The sequence below is a fragment of the Dreissena polymorpha genome, chromosome 1, assembly GCF_020536995.1.
Source record: "Dreissena polymorpha isolate Duluth1 chromosome 1, UMN_Dpol_1.0, whole genome shotgun sequence".
Classification (NCBI taxonomy): Eukaryota; Metazoa; Mollusca; class Bivalvia; order Myida; family Dreissenidae; genus Dreissena; species Dreissena polymorpha.
In genome coordinates this window covers 35,257,027-35,279,866 of record NC_068355.1, presented here as the reverse complement: position 1 = coordinate 35,279,866, position 22,840 = coordinate 35,257,027, and the positions used below count along the sequence as shown (strand labels likewise).

Here is a 22,840-nt window from a genome sequence, read left to right as displayed (position 1 = left end):
AAATAAAGATAATCAGTGATTTTAGTATGGTATGTCAATCATAGATTTTTAATGTGTTTTCAACAATTGCATGATAAGGACCAATTTTGATTTATTTAATTAGAAATATTTATCCATTTAGACCAATTTATTAAGCATGAGCACGATGATTCACGATAGTATCAATAATGGAATAAAATAAAATTCAAGTGTTGCCAGCTGACCTATAAGCTTTCATTTATTTTCATGCTTCTTGTGTTTTTCTATTCTGCCAATGTAGATTTTTGAGTACTAATATCTAAGAAAGCCAAATAAGCCAAGCAATCTGGTGCAACACCCCGTAATTGATTTGCGTGTGATGCAGCTAAGAACTGCGCAGAAAGGCATTTGCTATTTTTGATCCCATAGATATAACTTTTGATTGTTCATAAACACCGACCACAATCATTACCGTATATCTTTTTTAAAGATATTTATTTTTATTTTAGTAATGGTGAACTTCACCACACTGTCTCCAAATTTTATGCAATCCTTCACTATACCAGTATGTGACCTTACCTTAACACAAAAATTCAGCAGAATATTTTCATCCTATCTAAAGTTATTGAGTGCAACCCTGCCCTTGACCAAAGGGGCCCAAAAGAAAACCTCATAAACAAGAGGGCCAAGATGGCCCTAGTTCGCTAACCTGAGAGGAGTCGTTCATTCAATCTTTACCAAACGTCAAACTTGACCTAGATCCAGGACAAACATCCTGGTCAAGTTTCATCATTATTGAACCAAAACTCTGGCATATGGAGTGTTTTTGTTTTTGTAAGATTTGACCTGGTGACCTATATTTTGAGTTGACCCTCCCCCCCCTTACCAAACATCAAACTATGCTTACAAAAATAAATATTATGACCAAGATTCATAAAATAAGAAACAAAATTGTGACCTCTAGAGTGTTTACAAGGATTTTGTATAATATAATGAAAATTTTGACAATCTAAGGGCAATAATTATGGCATTAATTATGTGATATATATAAAACCAATCTGTGTACCAAGTTTCATGATGATTGGGCAAAAAATGTGATTTCTAGAGTGTTCACAAGCTTTTTTACTATATATATAGAGAAAAATGCCCCGCCCACTGGCAGCCATGTTTTTTCACCGAGCTGGACCATTTTTGAACTCGTCCGAGATATCAATAAAACCAATGTTTTGACCAACTTTCATGATGATTGGGCAAAAATTGTGACTTCTAGAGTGTTTACAAGGTTTCTCTATAGCCAAATAAGGAAAACTGCCCCCCCCCCCACCAGGCAGCCATGTTATTCAACTGACCAGAACCATTTTCGAACTCAACTCTCATATCAAGGAAACAAATGTTCTGACCAAATTTCATGAAAGTTGGGCCAAAAATTTGACTTCTAGAGTGTTCACATGTTTTCACTATATACATATAGAGAAAAATGCCCCGCCCACTGGCGGCCATGTTTTTTCACTGATCTGGACCATTTTTGAACTCGTCCGAGATATCAATAAAACCAATGTTTTGACCAACTTTCATGATGATTCGGCAAAAATTGTGACTTCTAGAGTGTTTACAAGGTTTCTCTATAGCCAAATAAGGAAAACTGACCCCCCCCCCCACCCGGCAGCCATGTTATTCAACTGACCAGAACCATTTTCGAACTCAACTCTCATATCAAGGAAACAAATGTTCTGACCAAATTTCATGAAAGTTGGGCCAAAAATGTGACTTCTAGAGTGTTCACATGTTTTCACTATATACATATAGAGAAAAATGCCCCGACCACTGGCGGCCATGTTTTTTCACTGATCTGGACCATTTTTGAACTCGTCCCAGATATCAATAAAACCAATGTTTTGACCAACTTTCATGATGATTGGGCAAACATTGTGACTTCTAGAGTGTTTACAAGGTTTCTCTATAGCCAAATAAGGAAAACTGACCCCCCCCCACCCGGCAGCCATGTTATTCAACTGACCGGAACCATTTTCGAACTCAACTCTCATGTCAAGGAAACAAATGTTCTGACCAAATTTCATGAAAATTGGGCCATAAATGTGACTTCTAGAGTGTTCACATGTTTTCACTATATACATATAGAGAAAAATGCCCCGCCCACTGGCGGCCATGTTTTTTCACTGATCTGGACCATTTTTGAACTCGTCCGAGATATCAATAAAACCAATGTTTTGACTAACTTTCATGATGATTGGGCAAAAATTGTGACTTCTAGAGTGTTTACAAGGTTTCTCTATAGCCAAATAAGGAAAACTGACCCCCCCCCCACCCGGCAGCCATGTTATTCAACTGACCAGAACCATTTTCGAACTCAACTCTCATATCAAGGAAACAAATGTTCTGACCAAATTTCATGAAAGTTGGGCCAAAAATGTGACTTCTAGAGTGTTCACATGTTTTCACTATATACATATAGAGAAAAATGCCCCGACCACTGGCGGCCATGTTTTTTCACTGATCTGGACCATTTTTGAACTCGTCCCAGATATCAATAAAACCAATGTTTTGACCAACTTTCATGATGATTGGGCAAACATTGTGACTTCTAGAGTGTTTACAAGGTTTCTCTATAGCCAAATAAGGAAAACTGACCCCCCCCCACCCGGCAGCCATGTTATTCAACTGACCGGAACCATTTTCGAACTCAACTCTCATGTCAAGGAAACAAATGTTCTGACCAAATTTCATGAAAATTGGGCCATAAATGTGACTTCTAGAGTGTTCACAATTGTTTTCACTATATACATATTGAGAAAAATTCCCCGCCATGTTTTTTCACCGATCTGGACCATTTTCAAACTCGTCCGAGATATCAATAAAACCAATGTTTTGACCAACTTTCATGATGATTGGGCAAAAATTGTGACATCTAGAGTGTTTACAAGGTTTCTCTACAGCCAAATAAGGAAAACTGCCCCCCCCCCCCCCACGGCAGCCATGTTTTTCAACTGACCCGAACCATTTTCGAACTCAAATCTCATATCAAGGAAACAAATGTTCTGACCAAATTGCATGAAAATTGGGCCAAAAATGTGACTTCTAGAGAGTTCACATGTTTTCACTATATACATATAGAGAAAAATGCCCCGCCCACTGGCGGCCATGTTTTTTCACCGATCTGGACCATTTTCGAACTCGTCCGAGATATCAATAAAACCAATGTTTTGACCAACTTTCATGATGATTGGGCAAAAATTGTGACATCTAGAGTGTTTACAAGGTTTCTCTATAGCCAAATAAGGAAAACTGCCCCCCCCATGGCAGCCATGTTTTTCAACTGACCCGAACCATTTTCAAACTCAAATCTCATATCAAGGAGACAAATGTTCTGACTAAATTTCATGAAAATTGGGCCAAAAATGTGACTTCTAGAGTGTTCACATGTTTTCACTATACACATATAGAGAAAAATGCCCCGCCCACTGGCGGCCAAGTTTTTTCACCGATCTAGACCATTTTTAAACTCGTCCGAGATATCAATAAAACCAATGTTTTGACCAACTTTCATGATGATTTGGCAAAAATTGTGACTTCTAGAGTGTTTACAAGGTTTCTCTATAGCCAAATAAGGAAAACTGCCCCCCCCCCCCGGCAGCCATGTTATTCAACTGACCGGAACCATTTTCGAACTCAACTCTCATATCAAAGAAACAAATGTTCTGACCAAATTTCATGAAAATTGGGCCAAAAATGTGACTTCTAGAGAGTTCACATGTTTTCACTATATACATATAGAGAAAAATGCCCCGCCCACTGGCGGCTATGTTTTTTCACCGATCTGGACCATTTTTGAACTCGTCCGAGATATCAATAAAACCAATGTTTTGACCAACTTTCATGATGATTGGGCAAAAATTGTGACTTCTAGAGTGTTAACAAGGTTTCTCTAAAGCCAAATAAGGAAAACTGCCACCCCCCCCCCTGGCAGCCATGTTATTCAACTGACCGGAACCATTTTCAAACTCAACTCTCATATCAAGGAAACAAATGTTCTGACCACATTTCATGAAAATTGGGCCAAAAATGTGACTTCTAGAGTGTTCACATGTTTTCACTTTATACATATAGAGAAAAATGCCCCGCCCACTGGCGGCCATGTTTTTTCACCGATCTGGACCATTTTCGAACTCGTCCGAGATATCAATAAAACCAATGTTTTGACCATCTTTCATGATGATTGGGCAAAAATTGTGACTTCTAGAGTGTTTACAAGGTTTCTCTATAGCCAAATTAGGAAAACTGCCCCGCCCACTGGCGGCCATGTTTTTCAACGGACTGGAACCACTTGTGAACTCGACCAACGTATCATTAAGGCAAACATTTTGATAAAGTTAAATGAAGATTGGGCATGAAATGTGACTTCTACAGTGTTTACAAGGTTTTTCTTTTTTTTGACCTAGTGACCTAGTTTTTGACCCAGCATGACCCAGTTTCGAACTTGATCGAGATATCATTGGGACAAATCTTCTGACCAAGTTTCATGAAGATCGAACATGAAATGTGGCCTCTAGAGAGTTTACAAACCAAATGTGGACGACGGACGGACGGACAAAGACCGGTCACAAAAGCTCACCTGAGCAAAAAGAGTTGATGCGTGCAAACATATTTATGGACCTTTTTTGGTGACCTCAAATGAATTTCAACTTGTTTCTTACTTTACTGACATTTCTCTAAGTAACACAAGGGTATAATCATTTTAAAAAGCTTGTCAAAGTTATGAGTCCTAGTAAGTGATTGCTTTAAAAATAGCTGAACCAATGTGTAGTTTTATTTTAATATCTGTAGTAGACACAGATATAAAGTTGTTGCACGCAATTTCCGTACTTGTCTAAGAATGAAAGGGGAATACATCTGCTAAATTACAGGTCGGAGCTATTAGCCTTTGTCAGATCCCACAAATGATAATACAAAAGACATGCGCAAAGTTTCAAATTGAGGGTCAGAGTTTTATAAAAGAATTAGTAATCCATATAACATAGTGACCCTAAACACATGTTAAGTAATTAAAAACCTATAATTAAAACCTAAATCTAAAAACTATACTTTTGATACAATAATTGTTTGCCATTGATCAAAAATCAAAGCGAACATTTCAAAATCAATGCAGTGGCACCTGAAATCTTAACATTTATATTTCAGCCTTAAAGCTGGATATCTTTATCGGTTAACTAACAGCAGTTTATTACATAATGTTTAAACAATTTTAGCATTGGCAAATAAAATATTAATGACAAGAAAATGCCATTAGCAAAAATGACACTCGATATGAAAGCAATGTAAACAGCTTGTCAAAATAACAACCACACACACTGTTTGATCGATGTAAAATGGACAATTAATCCGACAGATACTTCATGTCAATGCTGTGTCATCTTTGGGATAGCTGCTATTGGGCACGTCCACCTTTCAATATTTATAGGTCTTAGTTTATCAACCTTGGGTGGTTCATACTTGTTAAATATATTTTCATTTTGAAAACAGGAATATGCACTTGACTATGTTTGCTTTTATATCATTATAAATTACGATAGCTTTTAATTTGTATTACTTGATTAACTATTCTTCAGATAATTTAAGCTATATTACTCAAAAGTTTGTTTGCTGTGGAGTTATTCCCTGGTGATGTTTGCATTTAAACATTTAAAATTTCGTCAAGAGTGTAATACGATAAGGTCACTAAACATTTCATCTTGTTCAAATAAATGCTCATATCTCTTGTATACCCTTTGAATTGATGTGTTTGAATTTAAGTTCCACATAAATACTGATTTTAAATAATCGATTTGATATATTTCACGTAAAGAATTATCGTTTGGAAAAATCAGTATCAATATCTTTCTCCCCTACTGCAAATTCTTCTAATCGTATGTCTTGTAAGTAAATTAGTAAATTTTAGACGAGCAATTGTAATATTAGAAGCAATTCTTTATTCCCTTCATAACTTACCATGTAAACCATTTCATAACACTATTGTCCAACCTCTATCTTCTACCATTACTTATAAATTGTATAATGCATATATAATGTAGGCTATGAGCTTGTATACGCTTTATCGCTGAATAAATGTTGTTGTTGTAGTATTCATGTTTTGTTTGTAACAATATTTGTATTATTTGAAAATAAAAACGGAAGATGATCAGAGAACATCAAGTCATTGACAATAACATTCTTCATAAACTGAACCATTTAATTGTTGTAACCACAACTATATATAACATACACCAATTATGTTAAAAAACTGTAATGTCCCACAACGTATATTTTCCTTATCTCCCAATGTGACTTGAAACACATGTTGCGTGAAAAAATTGCATTAGACTTACCGCATTATTTTATTACTTAACCTTTCAGGGCCCTCAATCTGTCAAATCCACGGCCGAAATTTGGCCGCATTCCCCCCCCCCCCTGAAAAGTATACTTTTCTCCCCTTTTGGGGGGAAAAATTCCCCCTAAAAAAAAAAAAAAAATTTTTTTTTTTTTTTTTATAGATAGATGTCTCATGATTTTTATGCCCCCCTTCGAAGAAGAGGGGGTATATTGCTTTGCTCATGTCGGTCGGTAGGTCGGTCGGTCCACCAGGTGGTTGTCAGACGATAACTCAAGAACGCTTGGGCCTAGGATCATGAAACTTAATAGGTACATTGATCATGACTTGCAGATGACCCCTATTGATTTTGAGGTCACTAGGTCAAAGGTCAAGGTCATGGTGACCCGAAATAGTAAAATGGTTTCCGGATGATAACTCAAGAACGCATATGCCTAGGATCATGAAACTTCATGGGTAGATTGATCATGACTCGCAGATGACCCCTATTGATTTTGAGGTCACTAGGTCAAAGGTCAAGGTCACGGTGACCCGAAATAGTAAAATGATTTTCGGATGATAACTCAAGAACGCATATGCCTAGGATCATGTAACTTCATAGGTAGATTGATCATGACTCGCAGATGACCCCTATTGATTTTGAGGTCACAAGGTCAAGGTCATGGTGACCCTAAATAGTAAAATGATTTTCGGATGATAACTCAAGAACGCTTTTGCCTAGGATCATGACACTTCATAGGTACATTGATCATGACTTGCAGATGACCCCTATTGATTTTCAGGTCACTAGGTCAAAGGTCAAGGTCACAGTGACAAAAGTCGTATTCACACAATGGCTGCCAGTACAACGGACAGCCCATATGGGGGGCATGCATGTTTTACAAACAGCCCTTGTTATATCTCAATTCTATTTTAATTTAATCTTGTCAAACATACTTAATTATGAAATAAGCAATGAATATAGTGCAAACATGTACAAATGTAATAATTAGAGAGTAAGTTAAAAATCCCCCAAAAAGGGAAACGCCGCGAAAATTCCCCCTGCTATGGGTAGCGACCCGCTTCCCCTAAAATGGATTGAGGGCCCTGCCTTTAGTAATACGACATGAGATTTTTTAATTATTGTTGCATACTGTTATTTTTCATCAAGGTATTCATCATATAAAATGTTATATATTGTTCATTAAAAGTACAACTATCTATGTCACTTTAAAAGAATACATAGCCTAAATGATAAATTTCATAATAAGACTGTATAGCTTTCGTTGGCTGTTACACATGCAAATATAAACATGTTTATTTTATGCTTTCCGGTGGTTTATAGAGAAATACCAGTGAAATAAAATTGGTATTACAGTGTTTTAAACAGTGAAAATTAACAGTGAAAAATATCGACTGTGAAATGACATCATTTTTTTCGACGAAATGGCATCATAAATCAAGCAAAATTATCCAGTTAAACTCTTTTACAATGTAAATAAACGGTAAAAAAGGCATACAATAAAAAGAAAATTTGTTGGAATCGATGATATATCAATTTTTATTCACTTGTTGTGATCATAAAAAATACATATTTTCACTCGTGGCTGTGCCACTCGTGAAAATATATTTTTTATGATCACTCGTGAAATAAAATCGATATTCCATCGATTCCAACAAATATCCTCTATTTACTGTCAGAAAGAGCTTCTTATTGATTTCTAATCAAACATAACATTTTGAATTCAACAATAGTAGTTTAATATTTAATATTCAATTTATTATAAACGAAGATACCTCAATTTTATCTCTAACATTGTTTCCTATTTTTAATTTAGTTAAAATATATGATACTTTACACATCCACTTTAAAATATATTAATAGTATGTATATTCATGTTTTTCTTAACTTCATTACTGTAGAGATATGATTAAAAAGGCATCGTTTCCTAATATTATTCGAAGTCTGCTTAAGTTATAAGCGGCGAAAAAAAGCGACTGGGTTTTTTTTCTTTAGAAGAAGTACAATTTATACAGGATCAAATGTACCGTGAGTTCATAAATACATTTGTATAATGTTATTTAGTGATTGTTGATGACTTGCATTTGTATGCACTTTGTTTTCGGCTTGATGAGCGTGAGTATAATGTTGTAATTAATAAACCCTGATATAACAATATAGCTCTATTAATGATAAGGGTACATAACTTCTAAAAAGTAAAACATACTGTATAAGAACATGAGATTGTTAATTGGTCACTGCTTTATATAAGCACGATGTTATCGTTGTCTAGACGCATACTAATATCATGCAGACACTAAAGGTCTACCAACAGACCAACTGACTGTCATGTGCAAAGACATTCTTCAAAGGGAAATATTTTAGGCAATTAACAGTTTTGATTTTAAAGTGTTCATGATTATGAATTTCAATACGAAGCAATTCAAGAATTTCTTTGTTAAACATACAATTTCACAACAATATCCCTTGCAAATCGCTCAAAAAGAAATATTATGTTGATAAGGATACAATTCTTATTGGAGTGGTTTACATACAGACAATTGGCGAATTTCCTTATTGAAAATATTTTATCTACTGTGAACTAAATGCAAAACATTGTATATCAAGGTTTGCAGTTATTTGAACAGCTCTATTTCACACAAAGGGATTTGCGGGAGAGGAAAATCTAATTTGCTAAGCTATTCAAAATCTTTTCACATGTATTGAATCGTTTTCAAACATCATTGAAACTTGTTGGGCCATAGAACCTATTTTCTTTCCTATAATGTTATTTGCATTTTTTATCAACTGAAAAGATTACAGTAGCTTAAAAAGGCATAAGGATAGTATTTCCCTCTAAATATAGACACTATTTAAGCAAGTATAGTACCTCTTTTCAAGCAGAAATGTATCCTTGAAAAATGTTTAATTGATGAAATTGTTGAGACAAGAGAACCAAGTATGCCCTTGACGACGCACATGTGTAACGGGGTGTGGCAAAATTTGTACCTCAGGTCAAATGTTTCATACAGTCTCCAAAGAGGACAAATATCATTGACCACACACCACATTGCAAAGCTGTGGACTTTGGTAGGGAATCTATTAATGATGTTGCATGTTATTTTTCCCAAGCCCTTTTTTACATGGCGCTGCGCCATGCCGCTGATCTGTTGCGCCACTTTGCCATTTTCAAAGACAAAATCCACCACGCGCCCTTATTGATAACATCTAAGTTGCCCATTCAAACTTCTTAGCCGGATAGTATCAGAGTATGGCCCTGAGGAAACGAAGATGAGGGCGGTTGTAAATTAGTCACATGTGAATAACCCATTGTCTATATCAATCGATAATTTCAGAGGCTTTGTGGCTTTGTTATCCCAAGTAAACTAATCGGTCTGTAAATGACACTGTCCTCCTAAAAATTATTATGCTCAATTAGCCTATATAAATCATTTGATACTTGCAGTGTTACCAATTTTTACCTTAACAACTTTGATCAAGACATACACAAGGTGACATACCAAATATAGGGACCAGAACATAACATTTTGTAAAGTTGTAGTTAATCATGAAACCACTGGAGCGCGGCCAGTTTTGACAGCAAGGGCATAGTTTTAACAAATTGTGTAGAGGACAATCAGACGCAAAATATAAAAGCTGGGCCTGGACAGGCCAAAATGCTTGCACACGTCTCTTTAATTGATGATTACCAGTGAATTTGATATACACAATTTCAGGTATGGATATCATATTGCAGTCATTACAACTAGCCCAAAGACTCCATTGAGTTGGCAGGTATGAAAGCAATTCAATCTATTTAAGATCTTTTAAATTGCCTGACACTTCACTTGCACAAACAGATTTGCAGAGCGGTTATATCTAATTAATATGCGTTGACATAAAGTAATTCACTGGTTTGGGTAATCTCATTTTTGAAGTTATTGAAGTTTGAATACAGAATAATTTTCAAAAGTCACGATTGAACCAGAGAACATTTTAAGGTATAAAATTTCCACTGTAAATATTTAAGTGTGTTATCAATTCAAATGATCAAATAAGCAATATGTTAATAGATCTGTTATTCAGCTTTTAAACATTGCTTTCACATTCCAACAAACCTAAGTAAAATTATTATACTCTATGGACATTTCTGTTCTGCAAAATTCTTTTAAAGCTATTGAGTTGGTCACAAGTGATACATTATCTTATGCAACTAAGTTTCTTAAGTTTATAATCATACTTCAAATATTAATAAACCATTAACTGCTACTGACATTCAATGATTGCGTTAACAAGTATTTATCCATGTTAATTTTTTTATATATTAAAATATATCTTGTGTGGCCTCCTAACAATGTACACAAATCAAGGACATAAATAACAAGCAAACTGGTTGAATTGATATCCCCACTAAATAAAGTTTGTTTATGGATGGGTTATAATCTCTTAAACAAGAGCATCGCCTAGAGGGAGCAGACCGCTCATCTATTTTTCTTTTTAAAGGTGAAGGGACCTATTTCAATACTTAAATCAACAAGAAACCGTCGGAGACGGGTGATGCTCCCCAATGTTTTTTTTGTCACAATATTGCATTATATATTCAGATAAAAGGAAACGTCTTGAGGGGCATAACTTTGGACAAAATAATACGATGGATGGTTTAGCAACTTAAAAATTTCAAAGGGCCATAACTCTCTAAATAAATCATCTAACCAGAACCCACAGATAACATGCGCATCTCCTCAAGGTAGTTAAGCTTCCCATAAAGCTTCATTGAATTCCAGTCAGTAGTTGGGGAGAAATAGCCCGGACAAGAATTGCACTATATGTACAGTTTATAGAAAATTTCAAAGGGCCATAACTCTGTGAAAAATCATCCGACCATTACTGGCTGATAATATGCACATCTCCTGTTGGTAGTGAAGCTTCCCATAAAGTTTCATTGAATTCCCGTAATAAGTTGCTGAGAAATCGCTCGGACAAGAATTGCACTATATGAACAATGGAAAATTTCAAAGGGCCATAACTCTGTGAAAAATCATCCGACAAGAACTGGCTGATAATATACACATCTCCTTTTGATAGTGAAGCTTCCCATAAAGTTTCATTGAACTCCGGTCATCAGTTGTTGAGAAATAGCCCGGACAAGAATTGCACTATATGTACAGTTAATGGAAAATTTCAAAGGGTTATAACTCTGTGAAAAATAATCCGACCATAATCGGCTTATAATATGCACATCTCCTGTTGGTAGTGAAGCTTCCCATAAAGTTTAATTGAATTCTGGTCATTAATTGCAGAGAAATACATGTAGCCCGGACAAAAATTGTGCACGGACGGACGGGCTCACGAATGATACATTGTGTGTCTAATAATTTGTGGGACTATCAAAATCGTATTGTGGGTCTTTTCATTTTTGTTTCTAACAAATGATACATTGTGTGTTTTTCAGACTTCTGTGTCTATATCACTGCGTGTCTTTTCACCCAAATAAATTGCGGGATCATATTATGTCAAATAAAGAGTTACAACTCCACTGGAAAACTATGTATTTAACACAAATACATGTACCAACATGACACATATATTAGAAATGTTTAATAAAAACATATCGTATCAAATAACTGTCACGAATGCCTACTTTTATAAATGTAAACTAATACAATCAAGTATTTGAAATCTATGCTAGTGCTCTTAAGAAACAATACAACACCTATTCTTTGAATGTAGAAAATTTCAACCATTGTAATCACTTTCCCCAAAACTTAAGCAAAAGGAATATTGACATAAATTTCCTTTATAATGTTCAAAAATATTATAAATGAAATGATCCGCATTGTGCATCAAATTGCGCTTAACCACAACTAACTGGATTCACACATTAAAAATGGCAACATTTTATAATGTAATTTCTTCTCTTTCTCACTTCAGCCATATAAAACCACATACCCGGTAAAGCATCACACACCAAGACCATGGTTACCCACCAATTCAACATACATTCAGGTACATTTACACAACATGACTTAAAACTACACATTTTTTATTTTTCAGAGGTGTATGTAAAGACATATAGTGGATATTTTGCATGCAAGATAAATGCTCAAAAGTAATGTGCATCATTGGTCTATTCAAAACAATGTTGCAAACCAGGAAATGACAAAATGCAGGCATACTGGACAAACTTTAATAGCATAAGATTAACAAAATGGTTGTGGGATGTCACTAATATGAACCTAATATCAATTATTGTGGGTCATCAAAGGAAGATATAATGAAATTGTTACTGAAAAAAAAATATGACCTTATTCTTAAACTAAAATATCCGTCTCTGTAGGAAGAGTGTAAAGATTAGTAAATATCAGATTTAACTATGTTTGCAAATGGATTTTACTGCAGTAGAACAAAATGGAACAAAATAAAACAATTAAAAACGAGGGCTGCCAGAAGACAGCGCTGGTCAACCTTTCTAAATACTTGTCACATATTTGCTCAGATCACATGTTAATTTTCAATATGTTCAAGTTATTACAGAGTATAATCTCAGATCACACTTACTTTTCAGTACATTGAAGTTTTGTAATTTAAGCTTTTGTAATGAAAAACTAACATTGACAAATACAAATAACATTTTCCCAAAGTTATTTGTGATTTATAAAAATTTGACCACAGCAAATGCTGTGGTGGTACAATAGCTCTCATTTTCTTTGAAAAGTTGAGCTAAACAACACCTAGGGAAAGTCAAACAAATATTGAAATTGAATGTCGTATTTCTTCTACAGACTCGGTATAAATCCTATTTACAACATGTTTAGACAGTTAATATGTATAAAATATATCTCCATTTACCTATACACACACATGACATGAACTTTAGAACTAGATGCCTGTCCAGCACAGTGTCAATGAAGCAAAGTTGGTATCCTGTTTGCACACAGACACAATTTATAATTAAAAAAAACTGACAAACCAACAAGAAATATTTGTTTAAAAAAAGTGTCAATGCATAAGGGAGATACAGACCGGACAAGGTGTATAATGCTAATTTTTGACCTTTGAACTCTTATATCGACTTGAGCAACTATATCTGAGGCAATCAGAAGCCTGTTTATGAAAACAACAAGCCAATGAACACAAGGCTTTCTAACAGACACATGCGCGTACACCCGCGTGTTGGACCATGTGGCTTTTTTGTGTAGTGGGACTGTCAAACTTGCAGAACCCATGCAACGGATTTATATTTGACGATATTTGAAGTGTGACCTTGACCTTTGAGCTAGAAACCTGGATCTTTCGTGATGCACACCGGCTCATGGTGTTTTAACAATTATGCAAAGTTATTTTTTAAAAAGTGTCAGTGCATAAGGGAAATACAGACAGGACAAGGTGTATAATGTTAATTTTTGACCTTTGAACTCTTATATCGACTTGAGCGACTATATCTGAGGCAATCAGAAGCCTGTTTATGAAAATGACGAGCCAATGAACACCAAGCTTTCTAATCGACGCATGTGCGTACACCCCGTGTTGGACATGTGGCTTTTTGTGTAGTGGGACTTTCAAACTCGCAGAACCCATACAACAGATTTATATTTGACAATATTTGAAGTGTGACCTTGACCTTTGAGCTTGAGACCTGGATCTTTCGTGTTGCACACCGGCTCATGGGGTTGAACAATTATGACAAGTTATTTTTAAACAAGAGTGCCAAACTGTCACAAGATACGCCCGTTCGAAGGTTTTGGACACCATGCTCAATGCTTGAAATGCACTAAGTGACCTCAAGACCTAGTTATTGACTTGGCATGACCCATATTTGAACTTGACCTAGATATCATTTAGATGTAACATCTGACTAAATTTGGTGAAGATCAGATGAAAACTACTTCAATTAGAGAGCGGACACCATGCTAAATGCTTTAAATGCACCATGTGACCTCGTTTTTGACCGGGCATGACCCATATTCGAACTTGACCTACATATCATCTAGACACAACTTGTAACAAAATTAGGTGAAGATCAGATGAAAACTACTTCAATTAGAGAGCGGACACCATGCTAAATGCTTGAAATGCACTAAGTAACCTCGTGACCTAGTTTTTGACCCGGCATGACCCATATTTAAACCGGACCTACATATCATATAGACACAACTTTTGACCAAATTTGGTGAAGATCGGGTGAAAACTACTTCATTTAGAGAGCGGACACCATGAAATCCTTGAAATGCACTAAGTGACCCCATGACCTAGTTTTTGACCCGGCATGACCCATATTCCAACTTGGCCTAGATATTGTCTAGACTCAACTTCTGAGCAAGTTTGGTGAAGATCGGATGAAAACTATTTGAATTAGAGTCAGGACAAAGTGGCGCCGTTGAAAATGCACTAATTGACCCTTTGACCTAGTTTTTGACCCGGCATGACCCATATTCGAACTTGGCCTAGATATCAACTAGATGCAACTGCTGACCAAGTTTGGTGAAGATCGGATGAATACAATTTGAAATAGAGTCCGGACAAAGTGGCCCCTTTGAAAATGCACTTATTGACCCTATGACCTAGTTTTTGACCCGGCATGACCCATATTCGAACTTGGCCTACATATCAACTAGATGCAACTGCTGACCAAGTTTGGTGAAGATCGGATGAATACAATTTGAATTAGAGTCCGGACAAAGTGATGCCTTCCGCCCGCCGCCCGCCGCCCGCCCGCCGCCAAGGGGTTTCACATAATACGTCCCGTATTTTATACGGGCGTATAAAAAGTGTCAATGCATAAGGGAGATACAGACCGGATAAGGTGTATAATGCTAATTTTTGACCTTTGAACTCTTATATCGACTTGAGCGACTATATCTGAGGCAATCAGAAGCCTGTTTAGGAAAACGACGAGCCAATGAACACCAGGCTTTCTAATCGCCGCATTAACGTACACCCGTGTGTTGGACATGTGGTTTTTTTTGTGTAGTGGGACTGTCAAACTCGCAGAACCCATACAACGGATCTATATTTGACGATATTTGAAGTGTGACCTTGACCTTTGAGCTAGAGACCTGGATCTTTCGTGTTGCACACCGGCTCATGGTGTTTAACAATTATGCCAAGTTATTTAAAAACAAAGTGTCAATGCATAAGGGCGATACATTCTGGACAAGCAATCCTGACCCAAAACCTAAACCAACGTATATACAGACACGCAAGTGCAATTGTGGCAACTATATCGAGCTTAATCCCAGCGGCATGACAAAAATTATTCCAATCATACTGGTAAACATTCCCATCAGAAAAAACTAATTGTCAGTGTTTTATTCAACTGCCTCGTCCTTTTAAAATATTACAAACCAGTAACTGTATAGCAAAAAAACATGCTTAGGGTGTGTGCAAATGTATTTTGAACTAACAATTTCAAACTAAAAATGTCTAGACAACTCTTACAAAGTTTCCTCAAGATTTGTCAAACTTGATATTATCTTGAAAAAAAATGGATCAAAAATGTGTCTTCAAGCATATTTACAATTATTTTTGTACATTTTTGCACACATTCTAGCTTTTGGACCCACATGGCCCAGATTCCATATTGGTCTTGCCAAAACATTTTCTTCAAGTTTGGACCATACATATGGCAGCTTAAGTTACATATTATAAGCAACTTTTGGAAAGGACACACAATCTCTTTTTTTTTAAATAACAAAAGTTGTAAATCTAAGAAAAACCACAGGAGAAAAAAGAATCTATTTGGAAAAATGTTTCTTCCTAAGTAGTAACAAATAGAGCTTGCTTCTAAAATTCATTTGTGACCTTATGTTCATAACATGTGTTTTAATTATATACCTTAAACTTTACTTAAATTATTTGTAAACTGAAAGCAGGTATATAAGAAAATAAATAAGGTACATTCCAAAAGCATCGATGAAGCAAAAAGGAAAATATTGTATCTAAGCTTTTGTATTAGCATTTTTAACGTTTGATAATATACCAGATTCTTTTTCACCTTTAGACATATACATAGTAAAGTTTCAATTCAACAAATAAAATGCACACACAAAAATTACCACTTGCATACAAACATCACCCATATTTGCCAAGTCACTGTTGCATGAACTTTTCAATGTCCCTCGAAGGTATTCTTATAATGTTCCATCCGAGTACCGGTAGTAAACAACATGTTTTTATTTTTTCTTATGATTCATTGCACTAATTTTCTTAATTATCTTGTCGTTTGACCTTTTCCATATTTGCCCAGTTTTCTTACGACTTTTCTGTTTGGCATCTTCAACCTGCTGTTTCCGCGGACAAATTCCACTTTTTAGATATTCACTAAAGTAAGTTTTTATTTCCTCCGTTTCTACCTCTGTGAATTTCTGACGTTTGCAGCCTTTTTGGGGGGGCTTCCTTTTTCTCTTTCCCTCAAATTCCTCTTCATCCCCATTTGATATAGTCTGGTCATCTTCGTCCATGCTTCTGAAAAAGTTACAAAGAATATTATTCAAATAGAAGCAAGCAACACTAATTCAAAACTTATTACAAAATGTATAGTCCTTATTTCTGACAACACACACTACAGTGGAGATAATTAAATCAAAAGGACACTGAGGATTCTGCTATTTTGGTCTTCTCAGATGAGCTTGTTCAGCATAAATTTCCAAAACATTACCAAAACGCAACCTATTGTCTTATAGACAAGATTCACATCAAATATCTAAGCCCTAGTTCTTGCTCTATCAGAAAATGAGTTTTCTCTATGCTCACAATGAGCATTTTGTAATCAGGTGCGCTGAAAAGTAGTACTGAGATCTTAGAAAGCCATTCGAAAAAGTAAGAAAAGTAAAAACACTGGAAAGCGCAACTCAGCTAAAAAACATTGATCTCCAATTGGGATATTAAAGTGCATTGTTTCAATTTTTTTTAATTTAACTTACCCATGGCCATCTGGGGCATCAAGACTTGTGTGCTCAGCATCGACTTCTGCTTGACATTCTGCTCTATTTTCATTACAACATGTCTCTGGACCAGGTGTTAAAATGTCTGAAAACATTTATCAACTGTTTACAATGTGTACTATTAACAGTAAATGCACCTACATATTTATTGGATTTTCATCAATTTCATAATCAAGCATCTGCCATGTACAATAAAACAACAGTCTACATTATAGCAGGGCCACTATGGGTTGAAAAGGGATATAGATATACAGCCTGCAAATTTAATAATTTGATTGGCTGATAAGGTAGGTCCAAACAATAATATAGATTTCAGCAAGAAACTCCGGGAAATGCCATTTTGTTTTAAGTCAGTCTAAATCTATTCTAGTATTAAATAAGAAAGTAAATGTGAAATGTTATACATACATGTAGATATTTAAATAACATCATTAATAAGTAAGTATTTGATATTGGCCCTGTTATTTGTCCTCGGGTCAGTCTTATTGGCCCTCTGCCTTGGGCGAATACGACTGCCCTCGGAAAAATAACAGTTGAGACCAATATCAAATCACTTAATCATCAACAAATAGTCAAAATCAGTGCTAAGAAAATGTATATATATATATTAGATATAAGACATTTATGAAAGAAAAATATACACATACATGCGTTGTCCTAGAAAAACATTAACATTTTGCATTTAACTGCTAAATCTGGTACTTACAAAACTTGTATTATTCAATCATTATATTAAATAGTTAAATGTGCTTTTAGTTTATAATTTTTATACCATTAGAACACTGAATCTAATTTAATTATAATTGATTAAAACAAGATCACCGCATAACGGGTGCCAACGCCCGGCTGCGGATGCAGTATTGAATAAATGAAAGCTTGTCAGATTTTAATTTTTTTGAAGGTCACAGTGACCTTGACCTTTGACCTTGTGACCCAAAAATGGGTGTGGCATGTAAAACTCAGCAAGGTGCATCTAAATATGAAGTTTTCAAGTTGAAGGTGGAAGCACTTTGATAATAGAGCAAATTGTCAAGGTTTTAGCACCAGGCGGACGGTAGACAGCAGAAGCCGAACAACGAGCTGGCTGTGACAATAACTCGGGTTTTCTCCGAAAACAGCAGAGCTAAAAATCATCAAAAATACCTTCAAAAGGAATGCGCCAAATTTCATCAAGGCTCTTTCCTACAAACTTTTCTGTAAGGTCCATGTCTTGCATCAGCAATACTTTGCTGATTTTGACTCTTTCAATGAAGCCAGACATTTGCCTGTAGTGGTCCAAGCGCACTCTCGTTGTATGACCCAGGTGGCTACACAGCCCTTGTAGCTTGTTTGGTTTCAAGTTTATCACCTGTAAATAATATTATGATCAGAAATTGCAATCATCAATCATTGTTTAATGAACTGCACTTTGGTTCTCATTACTTTTTGGGCTGATAAGAAGGCTTGTTATTGTGTAATTCATTTAATATGGGAAGGTGAAAAGTCATTCTGGCTTAAAAGAAAAGTTCCTGCATTCATAAGTCTAAGAAATTGTGTATTGTGCTTGAAAAAATTAAATAAACAAAAGATGTGTTTGTCAGAAACACAATGAACCCTATTGCGTCCCTTTGAGGCCATATATTTGACATTTGACCTGGAAGGATGACCTTGACCTTTCATCACTCAAAATATGCAGCTCTATGAGATACACATGCATGCCCATACATGCCATAATATTTCTGACCAATTCCGGGACATCGAGTTAAATTGTCCGGGACTTTTGCTGATTTTCCGGGACATGTATAAAATGTAGCGATATTTATAGACATATGCATTTTTGGTACGTGTTTTTTGTTTCGCATCGTTAATTGCAAAAGTTCGAAAGCCGATTCGAAATACACTTGATCTATTAACGTCAAATTAAACATTACTATTTCAGTTACTAGATACAAGCCATGTGTTTTCAGTGTAAGCGTTCTAAACATAGATGGTGACGTCACTGCGTTATTGTAATTAAGAGCGGTGTGTAACGCGTAGTTGTTGATACGCCTTTATTCATTTATAACATTTATATAATAAAAATACAACAATATAGTACCGTTAGATCGTCCACTTAAATCAATTCACAATAAAACAAATACAACAAAACAGTACCGGTAGATCGTTTTTTTACTCAACTTCTTTGTCGGATAAACATGCGAACATAAACTGCTTTTAATTTTTTACTCAGCGATGTTGGACTTCAGATGCGTGAACAACTATTCTTTGCCCTTACGCAGCGGGAAATAATGACGTAGTAGATTATAGTCAATTAACAACCACATTAAACAATGCCGCCTTTTCGGTTTGACCGGGAACGTGAGACAATCGATATGATAACAGGACCCCTGTTAATTGATCGATTTTGACACGTAGCGTAGTCTGCCTATTCGGGTAGGCATTGTCATGGAGACGCTGCAGATATACACAGATTCGAGGTGCAGTTAAGCCTAAGATAAGGTACATGTATATATGGATTTTGTAAATTCCGGGACATTTGACAGATTTCCGGGACAGCGGGACAAGTTCTTCATTTCCGGGACTGTCCCGGACAATCCGGGACGTATGGCATGTATGTGCATGCCATATATCAAGTTGCCATCTTCAATATTTAAAAAGATATGACCAAGGTTAAAGTTTCAACGACCCTTTGAAGCCATATATTTGATCAAGTTGTTATCTTCAATATTACAAGTTATTCATTATTGCAAAAGTTTAACCAAGGTTAAAGTTTTCAACAGAATGACAGACAGACAGGCGAAATACAATATACCCCAGATCCTTCGATCCGAGCATAATAATCCACTGTTAAATTTAAATGCGTTCCAAACCCACAAAGTACGAGATATAATCTTTACCTGGCTCAATGTTGCAGTTGTTTCCTAAGGTTCACCTCCTAACTGACTGTGTGTGATGTATCTTGACGTTCTGATGAGCAAACCTCTTGACTGGCTGTAGGGGATGTATCTTTATGTGCTGATGGCCAAACCTCTTGACTAGCTGTGGGTGATGTATCTTGACCTGCCGATGAGCAAACCTCTTGACTGGCTGTGGGTAATGTATCTTGACGTTCTGATGGCCAAACCTCTTGACTGACTGTGGGTGATGTTTCTTTACGTGCTGAAGACCGAACCTCTTGACTGGCTGTGGGTGATGAATCTTGACCTCCTGATGAGCACACCTCTTGACCAGCTGTGGGCGATGTATCTTGACCTGATGATGAGAACACCTATTTACTGGCTGTGGGTGATGTATCTTGACCTACATCCTGATTTGAAGGGATAAAATCATTAACAAAAAATAATAAAATGCCAGCATTTCGGTCAATGATGTGCAGACTTATGAATTATAAAATCAAAAAGGTGAAAATAATTACATACACAAACATTATGTGTATAGGTAAAGCCAAAATTGTTAATATGTTTGTACACACATTTTGAATTGAAATCAAAGAAAAATGAATAGTTTAAAAACGTGTTACTTTGCAGTAAATGTTGTGGATTTTCCATTTAGTTTAGTCAGTTTGTAAAACTGAACATATTTAAAAGGCAAGTAACAGAAATATTAATGTATCAACAAAAGTTTATGTTTTTATACCTTTAAGAACCCCTCCTTCAGTGCAAACTCTCCATCATTTAAGAAGGCCTCCAAGTTCTTTGGTTGTTTCTGTAAAGCCACTGAAATGAATTTGTTTTTATATTTGATTATATGACTTTTTGTGTCATTAATAGGCATGATTTGTGTATATGAACTACATCACTAGTGCATTTTTTATCCCTATTGCTAATGTGTCTTTAATAACAATCTAGCAACTGTCATGTCCATAACTTGTGTGACTATAATGTCCAAAATTTATGTGACTTAACTGTCCATAACCTTAGTGACTGCCAAGTCCATAAATTGTGAGACTTTAATGTCAATAATCTAAGTAACTGTCATGTCAATAACTTGTGTGACTGTCATGTCCGTAAGTTGTGTGACTTAATTGTCCATAACATAAGTGACTGTCATGTCCATAAATTGCGTGACTTTAATATTAATAATCTAATTAACTGGAATGTCCATAACTTGTGTGACTGTCATGTCCATAAGTTGTGTGACTTATTTGTCCATAACATAAGTGACTGTCATGTCCATAAATTGCGTGACTTTAATTTTTAAACTATGAAACTGTCATGTCCATAACTTGTGTGACTTTAATATGGTCTATTACTAAATAATAGACCTGTTTATTGTTGGGCCACTGCTGGGCTGGTTTTTCAGTTTTCTTATTGTTGGTGTTTTTTAACCGAAGTAGCTAATTTTACAGATTTAAAATTTCTTTCTCATTGTTATCTACACAAACAAAAGGTTGTAAATTTTCTCCTTTAATTATTTCTAATCTATTCTAGTAAAAGTTTATTAAATATGTAAAATAAAGTTAGAAGCCGGTAGTTAAAAGGTGTTTCTTAGCAATTCTTGTGATATTTATGATGGATGCTGAGTTTACGGGCTGTAGTTTACGGATTTCTGTACAGTGGTGGGGAAAAAGTGGATCGGTCACATGGCGTCTGATCTAAGCAATTGTAGTAAGAGCAAAATCAATTTCAAGCTTTATGAGAAAACGTAGTTGATATGCATTCGTGTATTCAGTGAAATAACCATGTTATACTTATTTTCTGAAAATAGGCTAATATCTCACTGGCAGTAAGAGGGTAAATTTCAATCGAAATAAAGGAATTCCCGTGGCGTGTTAAACAAACATATTACTTTTGGTCAGCACAAAAATGTCAAAATATATTTAGCGTTATTATTCAATTTCTGGAGAGTGGGTTGCTTCAGATTCAATTAGGGCGGGCACTATGTTCAGGTTTATCATAAACACTTTAAATGAATGTTGGTTTTTATGTAGCAATAGTAAAAGGAACTTAATTGTGGCAATGCGGCAATAGTCGGTACTTACTGCAGTTAAGAGGTGGTCTTATGGCGCATTTATTTATAATTACCAAGACAGTTTGTTGAGTCACGTTTTAGTTCATATGCAATAAATCTCTAAAAGGTTTGTTAATTATTATAGTGGGTTAGCTATAAGCCAAATATGGCTTTTTTCGGTATTTACTTATTATCTTTATTGTTTATTTTATTGCACACATGGAAACGCGAAACCGGAAAAGGCGCCGTCCGTCGGTCAAACTACACCAGCATCCCAGCCAAAACCTACCTGGCACCAGCCAACAACCCCGTCAGCTGCCTTCCACCCAAATGCCCGATCAGCTGCCTCCCAACCAACAGCCTGTCCAGCTGCCTCCCAACCAACAGCCTGTCCAGCTGCCTCTCACCCCCAGCCATCGACTCGGCCAATGGTCTTCAAACCAACAGTCCGGCCATCAACCCGACCAGCTGCCTCTCAGTCAACAACTGGGCGACCAGATGCAGCCTGCAGCAAGCCAGCCAGATCCGGCTGTTCAATCGGGTAATGGTTTTAGTGAGGATATTTTTTTACCATGCATGATTCCTAGTTTTCAGTCTGTTTTAGGTGATCATGTTCCTCAGTCAATTAAAGACAAAATAATATCAGGC

The 22,840-nt window shown here is 35.9% G+C and overlaps 1 protein-coding gene and 1 long non-coding RNA gene across 3 annotated transcripts in view; both read right to left on the bottom strand.

The window, feature by feature from the left end:
* Window positions 1–22,840, bottom strand: part of LOC127876684 (uncharacterized) — a 203,952-nt gene that overhangs the window by 75,592 nt on the left and 105,520 nt on the right. The gene's annotated exons all lie outside the window — the stretch shown is intronic.
* On the bottom strand, window positions 17,304–21,473 carry LOC127876908 (uncharacterized). Its single transcript, XR_008048145.1, has 4 exons — window positions 20,879–21,473; window positions 20,140–20,549; window positions 18,407–18,611; window positions 17,304–17,348 (listed from the first exon to the last, which is right to left on the bottom strand). It is a non-coding gene; the product is annotated as an uncharacterized LOC127876908 (long non-coding RNA).